This window comes from Ursus maritimus, unplaced genomic scaffold (assembly GCF_017311325.1).
Source record: "Ursus maritimus isolate PB19 unplaced genomic scaffold, ASM1731132v1 scaffold_2, whole genome shotgun sequence".
NCBI lineage: Eukaryota > Metazoa > Chordata > Mammalia > Carnivora > Ursidae > Ursus > Ursus maritimus.
The window spans coordinates 104,852,385-104,871,087 of NW_024424452.1; the positions used below are offsets into that span (position 1 = coordinate 104,852,385).

Consider the following 18,703-nt stretch of genomic DNA (forward strand, 5'->3'; position numbering starts at 1 on the left):
AAACGGTTGAGCTGCGGGCTTCGTGCTTTATGAGGAGCAGGCTGGGAACCCATAGGCAAATGTGTATTGTTGGGACAGACGTATGGACAGATCTGTGTCCTAGATCCCAAACCAGACAGTGAGCACCTTGAAGGCAGCAGCCATGCCCTAGTGTAGACAGTTTGGTCCTCTGAAACCCAGCACAGCGGTTGGCACCTGGGGATTTGTCTACACCTGCCGGCTCCAATACAGTGAATACCTGGAATGTGGCTAGTTCGAGTTGAGATATGTTGCAGGCGTGAAGTGCGTACTGATCTCGAGGACTCGATAGGAAAATGGAACAAAAATATCCCAATAATTTTTATATCAGTACAGGTTGAAACAGTAATTTTTTTGGATATATTGGGTTAAATAAAATATATTATTAAGATTAATGTCCTCTGTTTCTTTTTGCTTTTTAAAACGTGGCTACCACAGCATTTTGAATTCATGTGTGACTTGTGTTACATTTCCCTTGGACATGTCTGGTCTCTATTGCCCTGACTTTTGTCCTACCACTTCTCTCTTTCTCAGCTCTCTGATCAGACTAGAGATGCCCTTCGCCCTGGGCATATAAAGGCCTCAGAATCTTTTATAGGCCAGAGTAAGGTCTCCTGTGTATTTTATACTTGTCAAATCACTGATTACACCCTAGCAAATGTGTTGCTCATACCATGTAATCTATAATCATACCCTTTGTTCTAGGATAAAGGAATTCGGGTGGCAGCAAGTAGGAGGGGAACTAACTTTTATTAAGCACCAGCTTCACAAATGTTTTCTCCTTTAGATTTATTTTCATGACAGCACTGCGAGGTAGGCATTATATATTTTTTTCAGTCAAAGAAACTGAGGCTCAGAGAGCTCTGATAACTTGTTCAAGATCACCCACCTAGAAAGAAGCACAGGGTCAGGACTCGAAACCCGACGTGCCCAGCTCAGAAGGCAAATTTTCCCCCTACTCCTAGCATGTAGCTTCATTTGCTTATATTTGAAATAGAGTCCACAGGGGTTCCCCCACTTATTTGTAGGCCCTATTATGCCTGCTCACGGAAGGAAGTCATTAGGGAGACCCTGGATGATTTATTCTTTATCACTGATTTCTAGATTGTGCAAGGAACAAGCCCAGGGCTGGTTCTCAGAACACCCAGGAACATTCTAGATCTGGCATGGCCCCAATGTAATTAAGTGGCCTAGGATGCATGGCTTCCATCTCTGAAAACAAAGAGGACCTTTACCGTTTGTGATTCCAAACCCGCTGGCTGGGGAAACCAAATGAGGCTGCTCTTGTTGCTTAATCCCTAATGGCTTACACCTAAAGTTGAGAAATTTTTTTCTAAATTAAGAAATTTTTTTTTTTTTTTTTTACACTGCGAGAAACTGTTATTTCTTTATGTTGAGATTTCTGTTGATGTACTGGAAACCAAATTCCAGATAAGGGACTCCATGTTATGTGTGCAGGCAGGAGACCTCAAGTTCATTTTCAAGGATCAGGGGGCTTTTGGCGACTGCCATGCAGTTCATGTTTTCCAGAACTGTTTCGTACATACTGCTGCATGCCTTGGAAATTTCGATCTGGTATCATTGCTCTAATGACCAGAAATCCTCATTCTCTGTTTAGCGGATGGGAGAGGAATGCCAAGTCTCTTCATAAGCCTGCTTATTAATCTTCCCTGAAAAGCCGTTTTAGAAGAGCACCGTCAAAGCTGGGACTCCCCGAGGAGTGCTGTCTTTAGGACTCTGACAGCCTGTTCCCTTGCCGAAGTTGAATGTAGAGAGCAGGGAAAGTGCTGGGGCTCTTCTGGCCGCAGCTCTGATCTGTCTCTTGTAGGCAGTTAGGCCCCTGAAGCAACCCCATCCCCAGCTCAGGCCCAGCTCGAACCTTCTGATCCAATGTGCACTGATTGCTGAGGACAAGGCCTATGAAGATTCATTTTCCAGATGGTTTGCCGTTTCTTGTCACCAGTCTCTGGAGGGTCAATCTAAGCGTCCTGCAAGTAGTTAGTTCTAAATGGATTTCAGGATGAAGAGTGATTTTTCTCTCTCCCACTTGGTAGAGCCGTACATTAATTTGCTGTCAGTTTTTGAGGCCTTGAGGTTTAAAGAAATGGCTCAGGGAATATACCCTTAATCTAAATCCCTTCAGAACTTGGTTCTGGGCTCAAAGCCGTGGTGGGGGGAAAAGGGACAGACGGAACTGTTAGTAAGGTTTTGAAAACCTGTTTCTTCTTTGTTATTAATTTCATTCATTGAATTGTACGAGATCATGGTCTGTGTGCTATTGAGCATTTGGCATCATTTTAAAGTTGTGTTTCTATTTATATACACACTCTGTAACATTCTTGGTTGGCCCGTTTTTACTGAATTCTATCTTGTATCATTTCCCTTACATTTCAGGCAATGAGCTCTGCTAGCTTTTATTTATCTGAAAATACATTTATTTTATTCTCACGTGTGAGGAATATTACCACCTGATATGGAATGTTTTTTACCGAAGTGTGATTAACGCACAGTTATATTAGTTTCAGGTGTACAGCAGAGTGATCAACAGCTCTATACACTGCTCCATGCTAAACAGAGTCACCGGCTGGCAGCAAACAACATTATTACAATCTTACTGACGATAGTTCCTCTGCTGTACTTTCCTCTCTGTGACTTATTTTGTAACTGCAGGTTTGTACCCCATAATCCCCTTCTCCTATTTCGCCCATCCCCCCACCCACCTTCCCTTCGGCAACCACCCATTTGTTCTCTGTATTTAAGAATCTATTTTTTTATATCTTTTTTTTCTTTGTTCCTTTGCTTTGTTTTTTAAATTCCACATCTGAGTGAAATCATATGGTATTTTTCTCTTTCTGACTTATTTTTCTTACTGTTATACCCTCTGGGTTCATCCCTGTTGTTGCAAATGGCAAGATCTCATTTCTTACGGCTGAGTAATATTCCGCTGTATTTATACACACCTCTGTTTTAGCCCTTCATCTGTGGTGCACGCTTGGCTTGCTTCCATATCTTTGCTACTGTAAATCCTGCATTAAACATAGGGTTCATTTATCTTTTTCATATACTGTTTTCATTTTCTTTGGGCAAAAACCCAGTAGTGGAATTACCGAATCATAAGATATTTCTCCTTTTAACTTTTTGAGAAACCTCCATTCTGTTTTCTGCAGTGGCTGCCCCAGTTTGCTTTCCCACCAACAGTGCTCAGATGTTCCCTTTTTGCCACATCCTTGCCAACACTTGCTGTTTCTTGTCGTTTTGATTCTAGCCATTCCGACGAGTGTGAGGTGGTATCTCATTGTGGTTTTGATTTGCATTTCCCTGATGATGAGTGATTTTTAAAAAAGATTTTATTTATTTATTTGACAGAGAGAGACACAGCCAGTGAGAGAGGGAACACAAGGAGAGGGAGTGGGAGAGAAAGAAGCAGGCTCCCAGCGGAGCAGGGAGCCCAATGCAGGGCTCGATCCCAGGACCCTGGGATCACGCCCTCAGCTGAATGCAGATGCTTAATGACTGAGCCACCCAGGCGCCCCTGATGATGAGTGATCTTAAGCATCTTTTCACGTGTCTGTTGGCCACCTGCATGTTTCCTTTAAAAAATGTCTATTCAAGTCCTCTGCCCATTTTTAATCAGATTCTTTCTTTCTCTTTTCTTTCTTTCTTTCTTTCTTTCTTTCTTTCTTTCTTTCTTTCTTTCTTTCTCTTTCTTTCTTTCTTTCTTTCTTTCTTTCTTTCTTTCTTTCTTTTTTTTGCTGTTGAATTGTATAAGTTCTTTATATATTTTAGATGTTAGCCCCCTTATCAGATATATCATTTGCAAATATCTTCTCCCATTCAGTAGGTTGTTTTTGCTTTGCAAAAGCTTTTAATTTTGGTGTAGTCCCAATAGTTTATTTTTGCTTTTTTTTTTCTTGCCCGAAGAGACATATCTGGAAAAATGTCCCTATAGCTGATGTCAAAGAAATTATTGCCTATGTTTTCTTCTAGGAGTTTTGTGGTTTCAGGTCTCACATTTAGGTCTTTAATCCATTTTGAGCTTATTTTTGTGTGTGGTGCAAGAAAGTGGTCCAGTTTCATTCTTTTGCATGTTGCTGTCCAGTTTTTCCAGTATCACTTGTTGAGGAAGAGACTTTCCCATTGTATATTCTTGCCTCCTTTGTCATAGATTAATGACCATGTGAACAGTGGTTTATTCCTGGGCTCTGCATTCTGTTCCATTGTCTACTTTTGTGCCAGTCCCATACTGTTTTGATTGCTACAGCTTGGTAGTGTATCTTGGAGCTTGGAATCGTGATACCTTCAGCTTCATTCTTCTTTCTCAAGATTGCGTTGGCTATTTGGGGTTTTGAAAAACTGTTTTTTTCTTGAATGTGCTAAATAACAGCAAGTTCCTGTCGTTCAACACATTCCGTGACTACTAACCAAGGACCCTTGCTCAAAACTGGGTAGCTGCAAATAAAAGGAGGGAAACATTTCATATGAACAAAAGCCCTGTTAAGTTACTTCTGGAAAACAAGCTTTTTTGAAGATCTTTCAACACGTCAACAATGGAGATCATCAAGATACATGTTACTTTCAAATTAATTTCTTTTTCTGTGAAAATCCGTAGGAAAAGAAACTGTAGGCCAAGCTAACCTTGCAGGCAGCAGCTTTGATGGGAAGAAAAAGACAATGACGTTCTGCTTTGCTAAAGCTTGTTATCTATATCTCCCTAAAAGATCAAAACCTTCAGAAACAGGGACTACATCTGGGAAAAAAAAAAACCCAAAAGAAAAATGACAAGGCTTACTATTTTTTAAAACAATATTTTATTTATTTATTTATTTGACAGAGAGACAGCCAGAGTGAGAGGGAACACAAGCAGGGGGAGTGGGAGAGGAAGAAGCAGGCTCCCAGCGGAGCAGGCAGCCCGATGCTGGGCTCGATCCCAGGACCCTGGGATCACTCCCTGAGCTGGAGGCAGACTGAGCCACCCAGGCACCCCAAAAAGGCTTACTATTAACATGGCTATTAGGACGTGTCATTATCCCAGGGAACAGTGTGTTACTTTCAGAAACTGCCGAGGGAAATTTATGTGTGCTTTTAACTGGGTCGAGAGCCTTCCAAGGCAGAGAGCACACAGTAGGCACTCCATAGATGCTGAATAAACAGGATGCGGTGAGGAGCCAGCCCTTTGCTGATTTGCCATTCTCGGGCCTCTCGCCGGCTCTCCTAAAGCTGCTGGAAGCGCCCTGTATCCTCTGAACCACAGAAGAGAGTGTGGTGCGCTCATGTGCGTTCAGCAGCGCAAAGTGACATTCCCGTTTAGAAGCAAGTCTTGAGATCCTGACCGAGCAGCCTTGGCAGTGCTGCCCTGGGTATCCTGGGTACCCTGAGAGAGGGAAGGGAGAAGGGGGAGTGGAAGGAGCACAGTGCAGGCGAGGGTGGTGGTGGTTGGTGCTTTCCCTGAGGCTGATGGTGCTCTGGGCGCAGCTGGAAGCTTCAGAGGGATGAGGTAGGATGCTTCTCCCTCCGGGCGATCCCGCAAGTCCTTCCTACTAGTGGCACGTAGTGAAAGACCAAGGAAAACCGGCTGGCATGTCGTGTCTGGTGGTGATGGAGGGGCAGGTCAGACCGAGGGTGGGAGACGGGAGGATCTGGGACTAGACCAGGCAGTCCTTGGTCCAGCCAGTAGATTTTTCCCGAGCCTCAGCCATGCCTTCCTGCTCTCTCTTTCACAGCCGCCTTCTTACTTTACGACAAATATTTATTTAACATCTGGTCTGCAGGCGGCTTTGAAGTTCAAAACGAGCTAAATATAAAGTGACTCCAACGAGGCTCAGGCGCTGGGAACACCAGATTAAGGTGACATTTACCGAAATGTGTTTTAAAATAGGATCTCAGGAACGTGGAGATGGTCCAACCCTTGCTCATCACGGTCAAAATCGATTTGTGGCAAAAAACCAATCAAACAAAAACAAGCAGCCCGGGTTCACGGCGAAACTGTTTCACTGACCCACACGAGAAGCAGGAGGGAGTAGAAAGAGGTCAGAGCGGCAAGTACATTCAGAGGCAAGAAGGGGAGATGCTCTGTAAACAGAAGGGGAAACCCAGGGGGTGTAGAGAGAAACTTGACCGTCGTGAGAACTCTTTTTCCCCCTCCAGGCGCTGGGTTCACAGGCAGCTTCAGTTATGCCCAGGCTGCTTTTGGCAATTGCACTCGCCTCTGAACACCTCTTGTTAAAAACGACCTTCCCTTTCCAACGCTCCCGTTGCATCAGAACTGGCCTCTTAGGGTTCTCGACTCAGGCCCCTCATGCTGGCTGGCTCTCCTAATTCCTATGCCCTCCTTTCTTTGAGGACCACTGCCCCTTCGTCTCCACCTGAGGAGGGAGGCCAGCTCTCTCCCCACCCTGCCCTCCCTCACTCTCTTTTTTTCTCCTCTCCTCTTTCTCGCTCTCTTTTAACACGGTAAATGCTCACTGCAGAAGAATCAGAAAACAGAGAAGTAAGAAAGAATGTGAAACTCACCAGGAATCCCACCACCCCAAGATAATTTTTACTAACATTTGGGTATTTACTTTACCCTGATGTGCACGTGGAGAGATGGCCATACTCTATCGCCAAGTGGGGGAAAAGGATACACAGCGCCCACATACACAGACACACAGGCATCTGGCGTATTTCTAGTAGTGGAGCATATTTGACGTTCTGCTGTGTTATCTGTCTTTTACTGACTTGACGATAGGGTATGAGCATCTTCCCCCATCAATAAATGTGTTTCCATAGATCACTTTAATGGTCAAGTGTTATTTCACTTCATGGATATCCTACAATCCACCACTTCTCCGTATTAAAGATGTTTTTCAACCACTGCTGTTGTAGACGACTTACGAGTCATAGTCTGACACCCAAATGCTTGCATACTGTTAAAAAAATTCAAGCGGTGCCTGGGTGGCTCAGTCAGTTAAGCGTCCAACTCTTGATTTCGGCTCAGATCATGATCTCAGGGTCGTGAGATCGTGTCCTGCTTGGGGAAGTGTCGTGGAGTCTGCATAAGATTCTCTTCTTCTCCTTCTGCCCCTCCCTCCCGCTCTCTCCCCCTTCCTCCCCCTGCCAATTCAACTGAGTACATTTGAAGATATAATTAGCTTCATTCAGTGATTCATAAACTGGGCAGCATCCCATCTAGCAAGTACAGGTGAGCTCCAAAGTGCTACAGAAAGGGAGAGGCCTTTAAAGGCAGGACAAGGAAGTCATAAACAGAAAAAAAATGATTTTAGGAGAGGTCACTTTCATTTGGGGACAAAAGGGTATTAACAGGTAGATTAGCTGATCTTCCTTTGGGGGATGGAGAGAGCCTATGTGACAGATTGTCTGATTGGTCCTGACCAGTTAAGTCTAGATTTCTGGGGGAGGTTGAAACTGCAGTTAGAATAGGCTTTAAGTCCCGGTTTGGTGACTTGGCCTCAGGGACACTATTTTGGGTCTGTGGTTTTCTTTTTAACTATCCACATCCTTGGCTATTTCCTCGGGATAAATTCCTCTAAGTGAAGTTGCTGGGCCAAAGAAGTAGGGTCATCGGAGGGCCTTTTGATATACTCCAGTGAATTTCCCTTCACAAAGATTCTAACAATTGACTTCCTGCCAGAGTGCCCATCCCCAGAACATTTGCCAGGACTGAGCATTTTCCTTCTTTAAAAAAAAAAAAAAAGATTTTACGTGGTTTTAATTTAACTGCTTCGGTTATGACTGAGCTAGAACTTCTTTTATAGATGTTTGCATCTGGCCGTTTGCATGCCTTTGTCCAGACACATTCCGAGCCTGGGTTCAGGGCCGGAGACTGGGTAATAGGGCAGCGTGCAAGGATTGACAAGATGTGGTTGGTCTTAGATGAGTCTCCTCTTTCCTTTTTCTAGAACTTTCTATTTTGGAGAAGTTGTTATCAATGTCAACAGGCTACGATTTCTTTAGATTCATATTCAAACTCCATGCCATGTGTTTGGGCTCTCTGCATTTTTTTCTAATTTTTCTTGCAATCCATCTGTTATGGTTGACAATGGCACTAAAAGGTAAATTCACATTCTGCTCACATTTCTGGGACAGATTCATGTAACCAACGGCATGGTGCTCTTTTATTGTTATTTTTTTTTGCCTTTGACCTCTTTCGCCCCATATTTATTCAACAATTCAAGTAATTTCCTTTCTTCTATAGGCAGCTTTTTATTTTCTGTTTATCATTCAATACCTTTTTTTTTTCCACTCCAATATCTTAGGAGAAGCAGCATATGAACCTAGTAGTTTATTTTGGTATTTGTGACTTTAAGAAATAGTATGTAGCAAGCTATGAAATTTAACTACAGTTAATTTTTTTTTTAAGATTTTATTTATTTGACAGAGATAGAGACAGCCAGCTAGAGAGGGAACACAAGCAGGGGCAGTGGGAGAGGAAGAAGCAGGCTCATATCGGAGGAGCCTGATGTGGGGCTCGATCCCGTAACACCGGATCATGCCCTGAGCTGAAGGCAGACGCCCAACCGCTGTGCCACCAGACGCTCCTAACTACAGTTAATTTTTATCTTGAAGAAATTTCCTTTAACAACCCATAAAAAATAGCTGGGCTTTAATTAGCAGTCCATTATATAGACACCTCCAATATACAATAATTAATATTAAAAATCAAGATACTAATGTAAACAATGAAATATTAAAATCATAATTAGAATAATTATTTTATGGAGACATAATGGTAAATGAGCATTAATTGCTATAAATGTGAGTTATGGCATAATGGAAATCTGATAGATTATCATTCGGAACTCCGAGCTACCATTCAGACAGCCGCACGAATTTTAATAAGATTTCAAATTTACCCGATGCACCAAAACTAATACAGGATTTAAAAAAAAATTTAGATAAAAATCAGAAGAGCCATTGGAAAAGCAGCTCCTCGTTGGGAAGCCTTAAATCAGTGTCGATGCCTTAAATCAGAGAGGTCCTCGTCAGCCTGTTCTGCTTCACCTTGTGAAGCAAGTAAATGTCAACACTGTTAGAAAAGGTCTTTTTATTTCCGTGTGTCAGAAACTTATAATAAATGGATTTGGTTAGATAAGACTTTGTTGTTGTAGTTATCTGCCAGAAAATTAATAAGAATATAAACCACTTGGGGTTCCTGGGTGGTGCAGTCAGTTGAGCGGTGGATTCTTCATTTCCGCTCAGGTCGTGATCTCAGGGTCGTGAGATGGATTGCTGCATTGGGCTCTGTGCTCCGTGCAGAGTCTGGTTGAAATTCTCCCTCTCCCTCTGCCTCTTCCCCTGTGCTCTCTCTCGCAAGTATACATAAATTAGGAAAAAAAAAATAAACCACCTATCTTTGGAATCAGCAGTTAAATAAAAATGTGAAAAAAATTCAAAATAATAATGATGTTTATGATGCAGATAGTTCTCTTAGATGCCATGCCCTTGAGCAATACACAACCTGAACAACTGCCCTTCACTTTTATGTGGCCATTCCAGGTAATATAACGCTCCCACATGCATACAAACAACCTGCAGGAGAGGCTACGAGACAGTGAGACCTGTGTTTGGATGCCAGTCACGCTGTTTGCTGTGACCTTGGGCAATTTCCTCACCACTCCCTAGGAATCCTTAGTCACCCCAGCTACAAATGAGAGTAGGTAATATCAGCCAAGAGGCTGACATTCTGATTTTCTTAGGAAGTGAATGTTAAGGCAATTGTTTGAGGCTTGCGAAGAAGCCACGGTGCAAACTGAAAGCCTAAAGATGGTCTTTAAAGCACCCTCCAACCAATAAATGGCCTTGTCACAGACCTCAAGAGCACACAGGGTTTCTATTCTGAGAAATGAAATTTTGCAAAAACAACCAGAAAAAAACAGTTAAAGTCCCAGAAATGGTGAGAATATTTACTTCAGAGGAAGGCAGGAGGAAGCTTGCTTAAATATCTTCCTCCTCTCCAGCCCCTGTCGGCTCTGCTGACCCCGTTTGATGACAGCAGCACATCTGTGGCCAGCCTGGGGGGAAGGAGTGTGTCCAACCTTGCGTCCCTTCATCAAGCACTTCCTGTGGCCTGCTCCGTTCCAGGCGCTGGTCTCATCTCCGGGTAGTAAATCAAGTCAGACGTGATCTCCGTCGGCGCAGGGCTCCTGAAGTCTAGATTGTGAATGGTCTTTCCTGCACCCCGTCCTCCCAGGTTCTGTCCCTCCTTCCTTCCTCTATCCTAGGCGACAGCTTCCCTTCATCCTCGGGTGTCCAGCGCACTTTCTCTTTTCAATTATTTCAGATATTCACTGAGGGAAACGTGACGGCGCGTTCCAGCGGCCCGACTTTGCTTCTCGCACCCTGGCATGTCCTGGTCCCAGCACTGCCCAGTTATCTTCCCATTGTCCAGCACCAGCACGAATGCCGCCTCCCCCGGGCCCACGCCAGCCTTGCCTTTTCACCCAAGCTGGAAATGACCTGTCCTGCCTCTCTGATCCAAGAGCCATTTGTTTGTACCTCATGTTAACACTGACCCCACACCTGTTACAGCTGTTGGAGTCACCGGCTATCTTCCCTGGGGTGGGAGGGGGAGCTGGGATCGCACTCTGAGCCAGGGCTATGTCCAATTCCTCCTTAACTTCTCCCGGAATTAGCTTGATCAAGTCCTTCTGTTGGTGGCCCCTGGCCATCCTGAGTCCAGGCGTGGCTCTTATGGTTTATTTATGTAATATTTTTTGGTCTCCTATATTACTCCATGCCCATGCCCTCGCACTCAACCACCCCACTTCTGCCATTGTTTTATTAATAAAAGTGCAACCTCTAATCCATCTAAATAACCATAAAGTTATTTACATTTTTGTGTCATCTCGAATGACACTTGGTGTTGTTTTGGAGTGAATTTGCCTATTGACTACGGGAATGAAACACTGCCTTGGAATTTCAGGCACCAGCAGCCAGCGACGAGGGGTTCGGGGCAGGGCAGGTGACCCTGGGAATTTCAGTGGGAGGCAGTCAGCCGCTTAGCCTGCATGTGCTTCCTCTTCCTCTCCAGGCTTCCCTGACTTCAGAGCCCTGTTTCCCCCACACCTGGGCTCTACCCCCTCTGGCAGAGCCATCTACACAACTGTCGCATTGCCAGCCAGGAGGCCCTGGAGAGTTTTCTCTTTCAGGAGATTGTGTCCTTGACATACACTGCCGTTGGAGAACAGCCATGTCTGTTTCTCCTGCGGCTTGTGGCTTCACCCCTTGCAGAAATGCCCCTCTCCCACTCTCTGGTGAAGAAACCCTGTGAGCCCCCAGACCAGAAGTTCTCCAACTTTTTGGTCTCAGGGTCCCTTTACATTCTTAAACATTGTCAAGGAATTCAAAGACCTATTGTTTATGCGGGTTATATCTGCTTATATTTACCATTTTAGAGATGAAATCCAAGAACATTTTTAAGTATTTAATTAAAAAATAATACTAAAAGCATTTTGTACTAACATAAATAACATAGTTTTATGAAAAATAACCATATTTTCCAAAACATGAAAAATGTAGTGAGAAGAGAGGCATTGATTTACATTTTTTTGCCAACCTCATTATTACTATCTGGCTTGAGAAATGGGGCCTAATTCTCAGATCTGTCTCTGCATTCAGTCTGTTGCCCTGTCACACGGCATGTAGCCTTTGAAAATCTCCAAAGTCCACTTGAGTACAAAGTACTCTGTACACTTGAGAAAGATTGAGAGTGAAAAAGGCAACTAGCATCTTAGTACTGGATATAGCTTTGACCTCACCAACCCTCTGAAAAGATCTCTGGAACCCCCAGGTTTTCCCCGGACCACACTTTGAGAACAGCCTGCCGCTTCATACCATTGGTTTCTTGATGGCAAGGCCATCTTCTTTCATCCTTATAGCCTGGGTTTTAAGCAAACTATCCTTATGACTCAGTAAATCTTGTTCAAAGTACTTGGAAATAGCAGTGACATTGAGGAGTACCCACCACCATGGCAGTAGCCCGGGGAATGCCCCACTTATTCTGGTGATGTTACAGATGCTGACGGCGTTTGGATTCTTCGGGGGACATTCCTCGAGAGGTGCTGGCGGTTCTGTTGAATACTCTCAGGGGCCCCAGATCTCTGTTCTTGGAGGAGCATTTTGATTTGGGGGGACAGCCACAGGTCATGTAGAGTGAGATCCGGTTAATAATATGGGTAATCAATTGGGAAACACTACATTTTGGATTTTTTAAAAGTAACACTGACTCCTTAAAATTTAGATTGCAAATCTACTTTAATAGCCGTCCCCTCACTCTACACATATATTTATATGTGTGCAAAATGATGTTTGAGCATGTTTGATAACTGTGCCGTCGTTTGAGGAGCAAAAATTGGAAATTATCTGGATGTCTACTACTAGGAGACCAGTTAAATAAATGGTGGGCATCCATGGAACAGAACACTCAGCAGCTGAAAGAAAGAGAAAGTTCTGTATGTGTTGATAATAAGTTAACTCCAAGATATATTAAGTGAAACAGCATGAGGCAGAACAATGTATACAGGATGCTATCACCTGGAGGGAAAAAACTATTTTGCACGTGCGTGTCTGTACGTCTGTGTGTCTATGTGTTTGCTTATGTATACACAAGGTGTATTCTAGACTGGAAACGCTGGTTGCCTCCGGGGACGGGAACAAGCTAACTGGGGTGAAGGATGGGAAAGCAGCTTTTCAGGCTATCCTTTTGCACCTTTTAAATTCTGAATGATATGACTGCTCCCTAAAAAAACAAAACCTTTTTTTTTTAAGATTTTATTTTATTTATTTGACAGAGAGAGAGAGACAGCCAGCAAGAGAGGGAACACAAGCAGGGGGAGTGGGAGACGAAGAAGCAGGCTCCCAGTGTATGAGCCTGATGTGGGGCTCGATCCCAGGACCCCGGGATCACGCCCTGAGCCGAAGGCAGATGCTTAACAACTGAGCCACCCAGGCGCCCTTAAAAAAACAAAACCTTTTAACCAATAAATAAATAAATAGACAAAAGACTTTTAGAACCTCCAAACTAAAAAGATTATGATGTTCCCTCCTCCCTCCAAAATTAAAAATAAAACAATTCCTAACACTTAGAAAGGCTATTCTCCAAAGAAGAGTCCTTAGTAGTCCTTGACTAGTAAGGCTATTAGAAGAAAGGTACAAGGTGCAAGGAGCCACGTGAGGGGGGGACACTAGAAGGGGGCAAGGACATGCATTTGTGACAAGAACTAGCTATTTTTGTAGTGGTGCCTTATTCTTGTCACCCTTGCCCCATTTCACAGATAGGAAAACTGAGTCCAGGCAGGCTGAGTGACTCATCCACGTCACCTGGGCTCTTGGTTCCAACTGTTGCCTCATTAGGGGATTTCCTATCTGCTTCTGCAGATCTTTTTGGGGGGATGTGGTGGTGGGTGGGAGGACAGAAGGGGACAGATTCTCTTTTACTTGGTCTTAAACATACCTCTATCCTCGTCTCACACCCTGAACGGGGGTTAGTGCCTGTGTTGGCGCCTGGTGGGCTGCATCTCCCTGACTCCCCCCCGCCACGCCCAGGAAGGACGTCCTCCAGCAGGTGCCTCCAGGACACCGCCCTCGGTGTGTGGTAGGCACAGCTCCCCTATTTCCAAACTCGGCATCACCCGCCTTATCACGTTCTTTGTCACACTCCATCGCCACTTCATCACACGGTTTGGTTGGTTCAGAGGGACTTTGGGCTGTTTCAAATCAACTTCCTTTTCAAAGGATAAAGATCTGCCATCAACGAAGGGATTTGAAAGCCTGTGGTGGGCTCGTCACGACCCCGATTGACAGAGGCTGCGTGACCCTGGCCGGGGTGCTGGAAAGCAGTCTTCGGCTGTCGTGTGTTCGTTCAGCAGCTACATATGGAAGCTGTTGGGTGCGCAGGCACAGGGCGAGGCCCCGGGGATGGAGGGGTGATGAAAACAGTAAGTGTCTGTTCTTGCAGAGCTTGTGTTCTCGTGATGAGAGACGGACAGTCGTCCAAACACAAATCAACGATAGAGGTAAATTCACATCCTAGTAGATCAGAGGGTGACGTGATGGAGAGGGGCTGGGGCGTCCACCCCAGGCCACGTGAAATGCTCCCGCAATGCTTTTTGAGGCCCTCCCCTCCAGTGGTGAGAGGCTAACACCCGCCCCACCCCGCAGGCTCCCGTGGAGGACTGAGAAGGGTGGAGAAGAGAGGGGCCAGTTCCCTGGGGTTCCGTGTCTGCTAGCTGCTGCTAAGCGCCTCTGAGAGACTCTGTTTCCAGCTAGAGGAGGGCACCTGTCCTGCGACCCGCAGGACCTGGCATAGGAAGAGTCTGCGAGGACTCCCTGGCAAAATGAACCGGACCAACTGGAGGTTCCAGGACTCCCGAGCTGACAGCGATGCCTTCCTGGATGACCCCACCCCGCTGCTCTGCTCCGGTGAGACCCACTGAAAGCCAGCCCGAGGCCAAGCGGCTAGTATTTACTGTTCCACCATAGTCTGACCACTTAGCTCTCAACCCTGTGAAGGAGGTATTCTTACTGTGTCCATTTCACAGGTGAAGAAAATGAGGCTCAGAGAGGTTAAGTGACTGTCCTAAGATCACACAGTTAGGAAGTGCCCTGAGACCCAAGTCACTGGCCCTTAAGGCTCTTTCATGACCATCCTTCATGCTCTTTCTCCTCACTCCCACTGACCCTCCTCTGCCTTCCCAGGTATGTCCTTGCCTTCCTAACCCTGGAGGGACACCCTCATGCTGTGTGTCCTCCTCGTGATAAACAAGTGTGCCCTATCCCAGCCAGCCAGCCCCCGCTGCCGCCGCAGGATCCCCTCTGGCTGCTCCAGGCTTACGTGTGACTTCTTACCCCCCCTGCCCCCGCTGTTCCCCCGCACGTCAAGTCCTATGACTTGGTTCCTCATCTTGGGTGTTGATGCCATGGGCACAGGGAAGATCTGGTTTCCAAGTCCCTTCCCTACCCCTCACTCGGAAGGTGGGCAGGAGCTTGTCAAAGAGAAACTTGGTGAGGTCAGCTATCTTACTCAGAAAGGGGACAGAAAGAAAGGCAGAGGGGAAGTGGACCGTGAAGGTGCCTGACACAATTCTGTTTGGCCTTAGTGGCCCAAGAGGCTGTGATTCTTGGTGGGTCCCCTCCTAGATGCTACTTATCATCAGTGGGTATCAGGTGGCCCTAGTGATGCCATATGTTCCCTTGTCCCAACCTGAACAACGATCTCTGCGTTTGGGTATCCGACAAGCCAGCTCCCAAGGCGCGTCTGGAGAGGTGCTACCTGCCATAGGGGCCGAACCGTGCAGCTCTGCTTCGTGGGGGGAAGGAGGTGGGAGGAAGCTGAGTGCAGACAAAGAGAGCTTTGGTTTGGAGGCCGAAACTCCACGGCTCCAACACTCGTGCGGGGCAAGTGGCTTGTCCTGAAGCTTCTCACGTGCACAGTGGGAGGGGTTGACTAGATAGGTTTTAAGCTTCCTTCTCACTCTGAGACTCCAGGGACAGACTGTGTCCGGAGAGGGGAAGGGCTTGGTGTCTCCATCCCTTGATGCGGGAGACATGTTTTCACAGGGTGGAGAATAGCACCTCCTCCCACGCCCCCCACCCCAGTCTGGGCAAGCTCTCACACCTGCTACTTCTGCCCAGTATCAGCCCAACTTTCCAGGGTCCTGACCCCTTCCCACCCCCTCCACATGCCCCTCTCTGGGTACCCCTCATCTGCATAATTCTGGTGATCTTTTCTCTGGACATCCTGTCATATTTGGTATCCCTCGACCCTTTGTAAGGGGGAGAACTTAAGAGTGAAGTGACCACACAGAGACAGCAAGGTGTAGCATGCATTAACACACAATCTAAAGTCAGAGAGATGTGGGTTCAAGTCTGAACTCTGCCACTTACTAGTTCTAGGACCTTGAGCAAGTCTGATCTCTATCTGAGCTGATTTCTTTACTAACAGTTGTTCCTATCTCATTGTCTATTTATGAAGTTTAAATAGGATACTGAATGTGCCTGGCATATATTAAGTCCCCAGTAAATGGTAACTAATATTACATTGATTCCCTGTAGAGCTCATTGGCACGTGTGCTGCGAGTCCTTTTGGACTGCTCTGACAAATGACCATAGACTGGGTGGCTTATAAACAACAAAAATTTGTTTCTTATAGTTCTAGATGCTGGTAGAGCCAAGATTAAGGCAGTAGCACATTCGGTGTCTGGTGAGAGCCCACTTCCTGGTTCATAAGCAATATCTATCTTCTCCCTGGGTCCTCCCATGGTGGAAGGGGGCAGGGGGCTCCATGGGGGTCTCTTTTCTTAGGGCATTAATCTTATTCACAAAGGCTCTACCCTCATGACCTACTCTCAACTCCCAAAGGCCCCATTTCCTAATACCATCACACTGGGGGCTAGGGGTTAACATATGAATTTTGGCAGGACACAAACATTCAGTCAATAGCATGTGTGTAAAAATTACTCTCTGATTGCCTTTCCTTTTCTTTTCTGTAGAGAACTTCACTACCCTGAAGCCAGAGGCTAAACCTGATGAACTCAGCAGGTGGGTAAGAAAGGGGACGAGAGGTCCTGGGGACTGTGGAGGCGGAGTCTGCTTGGCCTGGGTGTGGGGATTGGTGTGAATGGGACCATGGCTCTGGAGGTTGGGGCACAGGAGAGAGGGTCAAAATGGTGGCAGGAGATGGTTGGGTACCAGAGACATGGAAGCCTAGAGATGGAAGAGCTCCTGCAAGAGTAGGGAGACCCCAGGGCAATTCTGTGGATGGTCACTGACGCTGGCCAAGGCAGCTGGAACACTCTCATTTCTCTGTGTGCTTCTCCCAGCCTACGCACGGCAGCCACAGCCATTTCGGGCTCCGTTGGTGTGGTGGCTCTCATCTTGCTCCTGGTGGGTCTCTTGTCCATGACCCTGAAGAAATGGAGACATGAGAGTGAGTGGCCCTGGAACTGGGGGTGGAGATGGGGGTGTCTCTCCTAGGGGGATGCCTTGGGGGATGGGAGGAACGGTGAGCTATGGTGTCTGTTCTCTAGAGCTGCCAGAGACTCTGCATAGAGCAACAGATTTATTTACGGTACAAGTTCTTTATGCTGAGAGCCACATCTAAGCAATCTGTATATGTTCTTATGGCTTATAACATCAACGAAAAGAAATATTGATGCCATATAACCTCATCTAAATAATAACCCAAATTGAGAAGTGTACCAGTAGTGCTCACTCTCCCATCTCATTCTGGGCATTTAGCTTCCTCTCAGGAGCCCCGTGGCTTCAATACAATGAATTTTGCACATCAAAGTTCAAGCCTGAGTCCAGCAATCAACCAAGTCAAGAGGGTTTCTATGTCCACTCAAGTTGACTCTGAATTTATTAATTTTTCTAGGACTATTTAAGAAACAACTGAGGCACCAGACCAACTTTCTCCAAAAAACTTCGGTAAGGAAAATAGTCATCGTACCTAGGGGAGCTTCCGGTCACTCTGCCACAATTCCATGCTGTTTCCTATGTAGGACCCATACAGGAGATAGTGGGGATGAAGCAGAAAATGGCCCTAAAAGAAATGTTTTTGAAGATAGAGGGAAATTCAGGGTTTGCTTGGCAAAAACCCAACATTCCACCTGTAGTCCTGCAGGGAGCCCGGTAGCTGGCATTGTCTATGGAAGTCTCTGGTGCCTAGATATCTGTTTCTAACTGGGGTCCTGTCTCTGAAGGAGCTTTCCTGCCATGCTGATGCCATATATTCCAATGTGATCAACCTGGCTCCCTGGAAAGAGGATGACTTCTCTGTCTATGCCAACGTGCCCCCTTTCAATCGCCCCAGGAAGACGTCACCAGACCGAGTGGAATATGCCTCCATTGTAATCCACTGACGGGAAGCCAGCGAGATGCGTCAGGTGGAGGGTCAGACCTATGCCCCAGCTGGAGCCTGAGTCGGCTTGTGCCTTAGATGGGTGGTGTGTGTGTGTGTGTGTGTGTGTGTGTGTGTGTGTGTGTGTTTAGAAAAATGTATAAAACATATTCTAATGGTTGTAAATGGCTGGGTATTTCTTCTAATTTATTGGAAACAAAGTGCAGTTCTAATGGAAAGGAGGAGCATACGAGAGACAAGGACATGCTGGTCCCAGCCACCCCAGCCCCAGAAGCAGGTTCCTGAGACAGACTGGCCAACAAAGAAGACTTCTCTAGCTTTTGCCCCTCCTGAGGCCAGGGTTGAACAGGAGGGTTCCTACTATTCAGGGCTCAGCTTCTAGAATGTGTCTCTCTTACTCTGTCTCGTCAAGAATTAACAGCTCGCTGGCGTCTGTGGAGACGTGAGTGGTTGCCTACTTTGTATGTCTGCCCGACAGAACCGCTGGGCAGTATAACAAGTGTGCGGGGAGGAGGCGGGAGGGGCAGCAGAGACATGGGAAATCCTTCTTACTGAGGAGCAAGGCCTGGTGAGTGCCCGCAGGCATGGAGGGTCCCCCGGGAAAGGAGTGTGGAGGGAAGGTCCGGCGGAAGTGGGCTACATGTCACCACTGAGCAGGGACAGCTCTGTGGGAACTTTGGAAGATGTCTGGAATCACAATCGAGTCTCTCCTTCTTTTCTTCATTTAAAAACATGTGTTAAACAACACCGTGTTCTAGACTCTAGGAATCTAGTTGTGACCCTAAAAGACAAAACCTCGTCCTCACAGAGCTGACCTTCTAGGAGGGG

At 46.1% G+C, this 18,703-nt stretch overlaps 1 long non-coding RNA gene across 1 annotated transcript; it reads left to right on the forward strand.

Moving 5' to 3' along the window:
- Positions 1 to 1,090: 1,090 nt before the first annotated feature.
- On the forward strand, positions 1,091 to 10,823 carry LOC121104059. The gene is made up of 2 exons (XR_005836446.1): positions 1,091 to 2,688; positions 10,298 to 10,823. It is a non-coding gene; the product is annotated as an uncharacterized LOC121104059 (long non-coding RNA).
- Positions 10,824 to 18,703: the final 7,880 nt, after the last annotated feature.